The 9,751-nt window shown below is 39.5% G+C and overlaps 1 pseudogene; it reads right to left on the minus strand.

Annotated features, from left to right (window-relative positions):
* Positions 1–543: 543 nt before the first annotated feature.
* LOC101578655 lies at positions 544–2,580 on the minus strand (annotated as a pseudogene).
* Positions 2,581–9,751: the final 7,171 nt, after the last annotated feature.

Consider the following 9,751-nt stretch of genomic DNA (forward strand, 5'->3'; position numbering starts at 1 on the left):
GTTTTTAAGTTGGTAACTATATACATACCAAAAAGCAAAATGTTAAAAATGAGGCCAAAAGATTTTCCTTAAAATGAAGGATTTGGAGGGCCACTTCACAATGTTGTAGGACCGCAAGGCCACTTCACAATGCTGTAGGACTGCAAGGCTTCTCTGGGCGTGCTGTTCTCAAGGTTCTTAGCAGGGTCAGGGCATGTGTTCACCAGCAAGTGTGTTCACACCAGTGGCCAACTGGGGTGAGAAGCCAGGGAACGTGTGTGCCCTTCCACCCTGAATCAACATTCAGACCTAGAATGTGAGTGGATTTCACAGTAGTCAGCCTGAGCACGGAGTGGACCCAGTCAGGGAGAGTGACATAATTGCTGTTCTGCCTGGTCTCACCAGGGGTCTGAGTGTAGTCATTCAAGCTATGATTCTGAATGCCCTTCAGTGTGCCTGACTGTGGGTTCATGTTAAATGATTGTTTAAGAGTTGCATCCCAAGAATATCGTGCTACATAAAAATGATCCAAGATTTTTGCCCAAAAAAATGTTTTGGATAAATCTAAAAAATACTACTGAAATTGTGTTTCTTGGGCAGGAACACTGTTGGACAGCAACATCTAGGGGGTGAGAAAAACCACTCCATATCGCCAAAGAGAGCATCCCAATGCTTCCAGAAAAAGGTGACAAAAACCACAAGGAATAATGTGTTGAATATCATATTGTGTATCTTCATGAGTGGGACCACACAGTTGGCCACTGTGGACACAAAGACCAAGAGCACAGCCATGACAGTCAGGAGGATATTGATGAGCTTGCCCAACAGGTTTAGTGCAGTGGTGTTCTCCAGCCCCTCCAGCTGCACCATCTGCTGCTGCTGCACCATCTGCTGCTGCTGCTGCTGCTGCTGCTGCTGCTGCTGCTGCTGTTAATGCAGCAGGTCTGGCATGCCTCCAGCACCACCTTGATGTCCCAGCCCCATTCATAGGATTGATAGGCAATTTTCTCTTCCATACTTGCGAGCTCCTGCTTGAAGTTCAAGATTTCATCCTGGTGGAGTTCAGTTAGTTTATTCGGTTATTCTTCTAATCGTTAACATCTGTAGTGTTCCTCTGGCAAGGTCTGCATTATTAAGGAGTAGTTTCTCTAGTAGTGCTCTTTGAGGGTCTCAAAGGACTCCTCCAGTCTGGCCTGAGTCTCTTGATCTTCTGGATCTCATGGAACAATGCATCAAACTCTGAGCTCTGCATGTCAAGGATGTTGGTCTTGGAGCTGTGCACCCTCACAGCTATGACCCAGGGGTACTATTGGCCCCCAGTGAGCCTGATGTTGCACTAGAGTAGTCTTCCTCAATACCATACTTTGGACTGGACTGAAAGTTTGCATCATCCCCAAAACTTTCATGCCATCCTCCACCTGGCCTTCCTCCAGAGAGTCTTTCAAGTTAGGGATATTGTCTGCACTGCCAAATTTATTCGTATTCAGTGAGGCAATCTCCTTGGGCTTAGAGACCCAGCCCCTGCTGCTGAGTGGGTGGCCTGGGAGAAGCTGGAGAAGCCACCTTTGACACTGTCCACCATGCCTTCACTGAAGCTGGTCACCTTGGTTCCCACATTCTTCAGGCCCTGGTGCATATCCCAGAATACATTCCTTGGCTGCTGGGGGATCCCATTCTGCTCTACTTCTCAGAGCTTCTAGTGATAGTGCTCAAGTTTCTTCTGCAGCTGAAGGATGGTCTGGGCAAATTACTGATTCTTCTTCTCGAAGACCTGTTTCATACGTCGGGCCTGTTTCTTGTTGGTGTTGTTGTCGATCTTCAGATACTCAGAAACATTGTCATACTGGGCTGTCTGTGGGATCGTAATCTGCTCTGTGAGTTTTCAGGATCTTCTGCTGCAGATGGACAATGGCTGCCTTCTTGCGCTGATGGTCAGGGATGTCACCTTTGTAGGCTGAGTGGATGCTGCCATTGGTGCTGGAGGCCACCACACTAGAAGCTTGGGCAAGTGTGCTTGCTTCCAATAGCTCGATCCATTCTGCTGGTGTCTCCTCCCCTGTCAGACAGGCAGCCACTGTCCAGGTTTTGTCAACCACTGTGTAGCTGGTAGGAGCATCGATCATGGAGGAAGACCAGGGCACCTGCCTGGGCCACAGCTGGTATCTCCTGGCCAGTTTTCCTGTTGATCTTGGGACTTCCCTTTGGGTCCTCTGGCTTGCCCCACCTACTATGCAATCTGGTACCTCAGCTTGTCTTGCTCTTGGATGACACTTGGATGTGCTGCAGAACTCAGTTCAGAGCTGTAGGGTCGGTGGAGACACAATCAATTGCAGCACTTGTGTTCTGGCTGTCCAGATCCACATTAGGTTCTGGATCAGCCTGAATCTGCTGAGCATCATGTGGAGACACTGATGATCTCCTGAGTTGGTGCTGGAAGAGGTGCCTCAAGCCTTGGCCAATTACATTAATGTTCTCCAAAGTATCGTGGGTCATCTTAGATAACTTTTGTTCTGATCCTGTCTGCTTCCTGGCCTCTGCACTTTGGGATTTGGCCACAGGATCAGTGTTCTCATATAGCTGTTCACTGCCTGAAGATTCCATCAGTAGATTTAAGGGGCTTATTTGCAAACTCAAAAATTTTTAAATACACCAAGACTATCAATTTAGGGAGGCATTTTCTTCAACAGTGACTATGCATGCAGCAATGAGATGGAGGCTTCATGCCTATTTTTGCTGCTGTTCCTCAAGCCCTCTAGGGTGCACAAGAATCCTTTTGGAAAAGCTCAGTAAAATCCCAGGACAGCCTTCCATTCTTTGCATAGATGAGAACAAACAGTTGTAATCCAAAATGATTCCCAAAAAGTTCTTTTAAAAAAGACATAGAAATAGAATTATGAAAAGAGATCCAATCTGGGAGGGTGGATACTGTGTCTTCCAAATCCTGTGACCAGCAGTTCATCAATCATCAGCCTCTGCAGAAAGGACTGACCATGAATGCCTCTTCCTCAGTGGGTAACACGAGCAGGATCCTACCATGGACGGGGACATGCACTCACCAACAGGCAGCAGAGGGGAGCCAGTATCTCGCAGGGCCATCGCGTGAGCTCAGGCCCCTGCTCGTGCCCCCAGCAGGCCTGCGCACCAGGTCCATCCACCGCATCCTCCTGGCGTTGCCCCTGCCTCCTCAGCTGCCACCACTTTTAGTGTGTGGGTTTTTTTTTACACAATTGAGTGGTTTTTAGCCATCAAAACAGGATAGATTTGAATCTTTTTTTGGTAAATGGATGCAACTAGAGAATATACTCTTAAGTGAAATAAATCAGACCTGCATTTGCAAACATCATGTAGTCTTTTTAGTGTGAGAACCTGAAAGAGAAAAATAGAATGTGAAGGCTCCACCAGGTACTGGGACAAGGGAATGAAGTTATATTCCAAAGAAAAATGTTACTGAGTTGAGGACAAGGGCAGGAGAAGTACTGGGGTATAGAGATTTTCCTATGTATTTAAGCAGAATTTTGGACAACTGTACTGTGCATTTCTGCTGGTACATTTCCACATAGAGCAAGACAACCATCTAGCACCTGTTCAACCCATTTTCTATTTTTTCTTATTAGTTTAAGGTGCTTCTGAGTAGTTGGTCTTTGAAGTCATTTGTATCTTCTAGTTCTGAAACTCTGTCTTCATGTAGGTCACTTCTGCTGTGAAAAGAAGCAGTTAAGGCTTTAATTTTTGTTGTCTCTTTTTTAATTGTTTGTACTTTTTCCCTTCTTATTGTCTTATACATTCTTTTCTTTTTTCTACCAATTTTATAAGCAAATATCTGGTAATATGAAAAACTGGTTGAAATACAACACTATGTATTACAACAAATGCTTTGAGATTCCTATTAGTTTGCTAAGTGAAATTCTGTATCACTTTGATTTTTTCTGTTTTAATTCTAATTTGTACTCTTTTAAAAAATTAAAAATAGCAAGGAGTATTTTATAATATTCACTCAAAGAGTCAAATGCATGCAAAAGAATGTGGGAAATCTGTCCACAAACTAGAGACCCAAACAGTTCATCAGAGGGTCTAGATTCAACCACAATGACCTGCATGAGTTCATCTGAAGACGCACATCCTTCATTAGTCTAACTGAATGCCTAGATCCATCAGCAATGTCCTATGCAAGTCTGTACCAAAGGTCTGCACTGGGAAGGCCAAAATGTAAGTAGAGATAACTAGAAATTCTACACCATTAGGATGAAGAATATAGGCCAGAATTATGAGGAATATGCACTGGAGCTCAGAAGCAACACTGAAATAAAGACCAAGCTCCTCCAAAGAAAACCACAGCCGTAATCAGTGACAGGAAGGGCCTGAGCCCTTTTGGTGATAACAGCTGAGTTAATATCAGGAAAACCAGGAGGACAAGCTTCACTAGGAAAATTAACAGCCCTCTTTTTATGCTGCTGACCACATCCCTCAGGTGGTCCTTCCATACCCAGTACCATGCAGATTCAGTTCATGGGCGTGAATCCATTAGTTAATCCACTACAGTTACTGACACTGCTGGCTTCATTGTCTCATTCTAAAACATCCATGAGAACTTTTTATAATGCTGGCTTAGTAAATATGCATTTCTTAAGGTGCTTTTTGTCATGAAAATGAAAGTTCTGTATCAAATTTGGATGAAATATTTTCACAATATGCAAGTCAGGATTAAAAGTTTTTATATTTTATGGCTTGAAACATTAATTTTGAGCCCTTTGGGCCTTTTGAAGTTTTTGCAGATAAGTCCCAAGTTAGCTTGAGTAGATTTTTATTTACATGTGATTGGTTATCTTTCTCTATCAGCTTGTCAGCTTTTTGCCTCTATGATGGACTTCTTGAATTTGAGTATAATGTAGCATGGAGAGGTTGTCCTTGGTCATAATTATTTGGTGTTCCATATGTGTCAATTATCTGGATGTTTACTTCTGTTCCATTATTTGGCAAGTTTTCTGCCATTATTTTTTGAACAGATTTTTTATGCCATATATTTTATCTTCTGCTTTTTATTTATTCCAGTTACACTTAACTCTCTTTGAACCATCTAGCACCTGTTCAATCCATTTTCGAAGTAGATTAAGGTGCATCTGAGTAGTTGGACTTTGAAGCCATTTTTGTCTTCTAGTTCTGAAACTCTGTCTTCATGGAGGTCACTTCTGCTGCCCATACTTCCAATATAATTTTGAATCTCCTTGATTGCTGATTGAAATCTTTTCATGTTCTCTAATTCTTTGCTAAACTGATATTAATGTTATGTATTATTTTGCTTTTCTCCTGTAGCTTTCTGTTTGTGTCTTCTAATAGCTCCTAACCATTTTGGCTATCACTTCCATTATCCATTTAGTTTTATCTTTTGTTTTCTCACTTAGTATGTCTTTGATTTTTTAAAAATTTCTATTGTCAATTTGAATAATTCAGATATAGGTCTGATGATATTTTCCCCTATCCACCCCTTGCATTGGCTTCAATTGGTGGTTTGTGGAGACACTCTGCTGCCTTGTTGTCTCAGGTTTCTATTGTTTTATTGTCTGTTTGTTCTGGGCTGAGAATTATGGGTGCTTATACTGTAAAGATTTTGTCACTAGCATAGAGATCTCTTTGGTTGATTTCCAATACTTTGGGTATGGCTGAAGATAGTGCTTTACCTCAGCCCAAAGGTCAAACTCCTTGGTTAATATGGAAGGAAAGGATGTAGTGTAATTAGTCCCAAAACTCAGTTTTTCAGGAACATTCTCTAGTATTGTTAATGCAAAGAAGATAATTGGAGTGTTAGTTTAGAGACAAATAGTAGCAAGTATATGAACCTGGTAATATCAATTGAAGTATATACCGAACTATTGGCCAAATAAAGTTTACTATTAACATGCTATAAGGATCAACTGTGTATAACTTTTATTCTTTAATAATTTGATTGAGAAACAAATAGCAATGAGACAGTTTCAAAACCACTAAGCAGGACAGTTTCAATTATTAATACACTTCATATTGTGGTCTTCATAGTGGTTACTCGAAGTACAAGATGCAGACATGATATCAGGTCCACAAACACTATTAGGAAAATTTTTTTCTATTCATTGAATTAAGAAATAATAGCTGTATATCTATTCTATTTTCATTAGACAGATACAAAATGGTTGTTCATTTGTATCCCCTTTTTTGTTTAGTTTTGTCAGAGATGGGTATTCCATTTTCATGTAAATATTATAGGTATGTGAATTAAACAAAATATTCCAATACAGTCCATTAGGCCACAATACTAGTGAGTTTTCCGTAAGACTGGAAATGTCAGAAGTTGTTAACTTGAGCCTTTTACAGCACAGCATATCAATATGGCTTTAATTTTATGCTTCATTTTTATACTTTTCTGCTTTATGGTTAAGACCAAGATAAAGCAAGACCTATATAACAAGAAATGCAGTTTTTGTATCTGACAAGGTTCCGTCAAATCTCCTTAGGATTATCCTGAAACCCTGTACCACAGTTTGTAGATCCTTCGCCAGTGTAAGCCATGTGGATGAGTCACGGCCGTTGATTGACCAATGTGCTCCCTGTGAAAGCCTGAGAGAATGTTTTGGCTCAATGTGACTCTCCTTAGGCACACTCTACATCATCAATTCTTTCCTCTATGGCTCTAAAATCTCATTGATCAGAAAGTTTGGGAAACCACTGAGATACATGATATTAGAGTACCGGTTCTCCTATGTCCTGAGTCCTCACTGAATTTGAAAGGGTAAGGTCAAAATGTTGGCTTTCTTTGCAGCCCTTCTTTTTCTCTAATTTTTGGTCTATAAATGTCAGTTGTCAATCTTCCGGAAGAAAAGCTTATTATTATTAGCCTACAACATAAGCATTGAGGTTAACCTCATTATCTATCTGAATATCAAACATCTTAGATATAAGACAGAACAGGTATTTTCAATCAAGTATTGATATATTAATCTATAAGTCCATACAGAATATGAAGAAAAAATTTAAATTATAAAATGTTAAATAAAATAAACAATTACATACTTTTACACAGAAATATAGAAATCTAACCATATCCAGCATTTTAGCAGGACACTCCTTTGACATTTTATTCTGGTCTCTTCTTATCATTTACTACCTTTTTTAAAAAAAAGATTTGGCAGTAATTGATAGGATATGACAAGCAGGACATATTTAAAAGACAAGAATCACAGGCATTCCAACCATGACCCTACTATTACACATTGCTATATTCAGTGCAGTTGCTTAGTTGACAGGTATGAGCATATATACTTAGTCAAGGTGAGAATCCTACCAAGTAACTTCTAGATTAAAAAACCAGCTGACGCTTCTCAGGATCATTGCCTTAACCATCTTCTGCATACAAATGTATGGCTTTGCACCTCTCATATTTCCTAGCTTTTCTCCTTGCCCTCTCCTCTTTGTCCACTCCTTAAGTTCGCGCTTTCATTTTCATTGTATTATACCTTTTTATCTGTATTTCTTCTTTTGAGTTCTTACACTAGGGAGAGTATACGATATTTACATATGTGGGTCTGGTTTATTTCACTTATGAGTGTATCTTCAAGTGGCATCCAGTAGAATATAAAGGCTTTGCGTTTATCATTCTTTATAGCTGAGTAATACTCCATTAAAATATCACATCTTTTACATGCATTCCTCCAGTGACAGGCATCTTGATTGTTTCCAAGATTTGGCTATCACAAATTGTGCTGTTATAAACATAGGTTCACATATCTCACTATAATATGGCGTTTTCAATTCATTTGGGAAAATTCCCTGTAGGAGGATAGCTGGTTTGAATGGGATTTCCAGTCCTAGATTTTTAAGGAGGCCCGGCATTGCTTTCATAATGGTTGCACCAGTCTATGTCCCCATCAGCAGTGGAGAAGTGTTCTTTTTTCCCCACAGTCTCTCCAACATTTGTTGTTGGGTGATTTCTTTCTGATATCCATTTGTTCAAGGATTATATGGTGTCTCAGTGTTGTCTTGATTTGAATTTCATGGATGGCCAGTGATATGAAGCATTTTTCATATATTTAATCACTTCTTTAATTTCGTCTGCTGAGAAGTGTCTGTTCATCTTGGATTCTCATTTCTGGATTGGGTCTTTAAATTTTGGGGTCCTAATGTATTTTAGTTCTTTATAAACATAGAGAGCAGACCTTCGTCTGAGTTCTTATTAGTTAAGATACTTCCAAATTTGTGGGTCGTCTTTTTCCTTTGTTGGTAATTTCATTTATTTATTTATTTATTTACTATTATGTAGTTCAGGCTGGGCTTGAACTTGGTTTGTATCCCAGGTTGGCGTCAAACTCACAGTGATCCTTCTGTCTCAGCCTCCTGAATGCTAAGATTATAGGTGTGTACCGTCATGCCCAACTTCATTTAAATGCATTTTAAACCATACCAGATGAGGTAACAATTTTTTAAGGTAATAATTTTTGTTTCAACTGTAAAACATCGTTTAGAAAACTCATGGAAAGAGAGAAGCATATTGTATTCACCCATTCCCATGTTCCTTCATTCCACCCAATTTCATAAATTTCCTTCTTTCATTGTTTCTCTTTAGAGAACTTCCTTTGACTATTTCTTAGAGTAGGTATACATTCCTTAGCTTGCTTTTATTTTAAAATGTCTAAATTTGCTATTCATTCCGAAGAACATTTTCGCTGGGCACAGAGTTCCAAGTTGACAATTCTCTTTCAACATTTAAAAAATGTTGTCACACTTCCTCCTGAACACCATGGTTTCTGATGAGAAATCTGCTCTCACTGGAACTGAGATTCTCCCATCTCTGGCTCCTTTCAAGATAGTATCTCTAGTTTTTAGAAATTTCATTATGCTGGTTTTAGGGTGCGATTCTTTAGGTTATCCTCTTTAAGGTTCACTCATCTCACATATGTAGGATTATGTCCTTTACCCAATTTGGGAATTTTTTTCATCGATTACGCCTTTCAGCAGCTTTTCAGTTCTGACCTCATTCTTTCTTCTTCCAGGGATTCTGTTAATGCAAAGATGGTTTTTGAAATCCCATGGATTACTGAGGCTTTATTAATCTTTTTTTCAAAATTTTATTGAGAAACAAATAGCAATGAGACAGTTTCAAACCAAATTGGTAGGACAGTTTCAATAATTAACACATTGCATACATTCCTCCTAGTGGTTAATTGTTGTACAAGATGCGGACATGATATTCTATTTACAAACACCATTAGAACAAATCCCTCTATTCATTAAGAGACTGCAACTATATATCTATCCTAACAACTTTGAATACACAGATACAAAATGGACATTTATCAGTATCCCCTCTTTTTGTTAAGTTCTGTTATTTGAATATTATAGTGTGTAAACTCAACAAAATATTTTAAAAGAGTTCAGTAGTCCATAAGAGTATTAGGTCTTCCACTTGACTGGCAATGTCAGAAATTGTTGACCTGAGTCCCCTACAGCTCAATATAACAGCATGGCTTTACTTCTTATATTTCTTTTCTATACTTTTCTGCTGGCTGGTTAAGACCAAGGCAAAGCAGGACCTATGCAACAAGAATTGTAGCTTTTGGATCTGATAAGGTCAGTGAAATTCCCTCAGGATTTACCCTGAGATCCTGTACCTAAGATTGTAAAACCTTTGTCAGTGTCGGCCATGTGGATGAGACATGGCCATTGCTTGGCCAACGTGCTCTCTGTGAAAGCCTGAGAGAATGTTTTCTCTCCATGTGACTCTCCTTAGGCACACTCTATACATCAT

The sequence above is a fragment of the Octodon degus genome, unplaced genomic scaffold (genome assembly GCF_000260255.1).
Source record: "Octodon degus isolate 3935 unplaced genomic scaffold, OctDeg1.0 scaffold00459, whole genome shotgun sequence".
NCBI classification, from domain to species: domain Eukaryota; kingdom Metazoa; phylum Chordata; class Mammalia; order Rodentia; family Octodontidae; genus Octodon; species Octodon degus.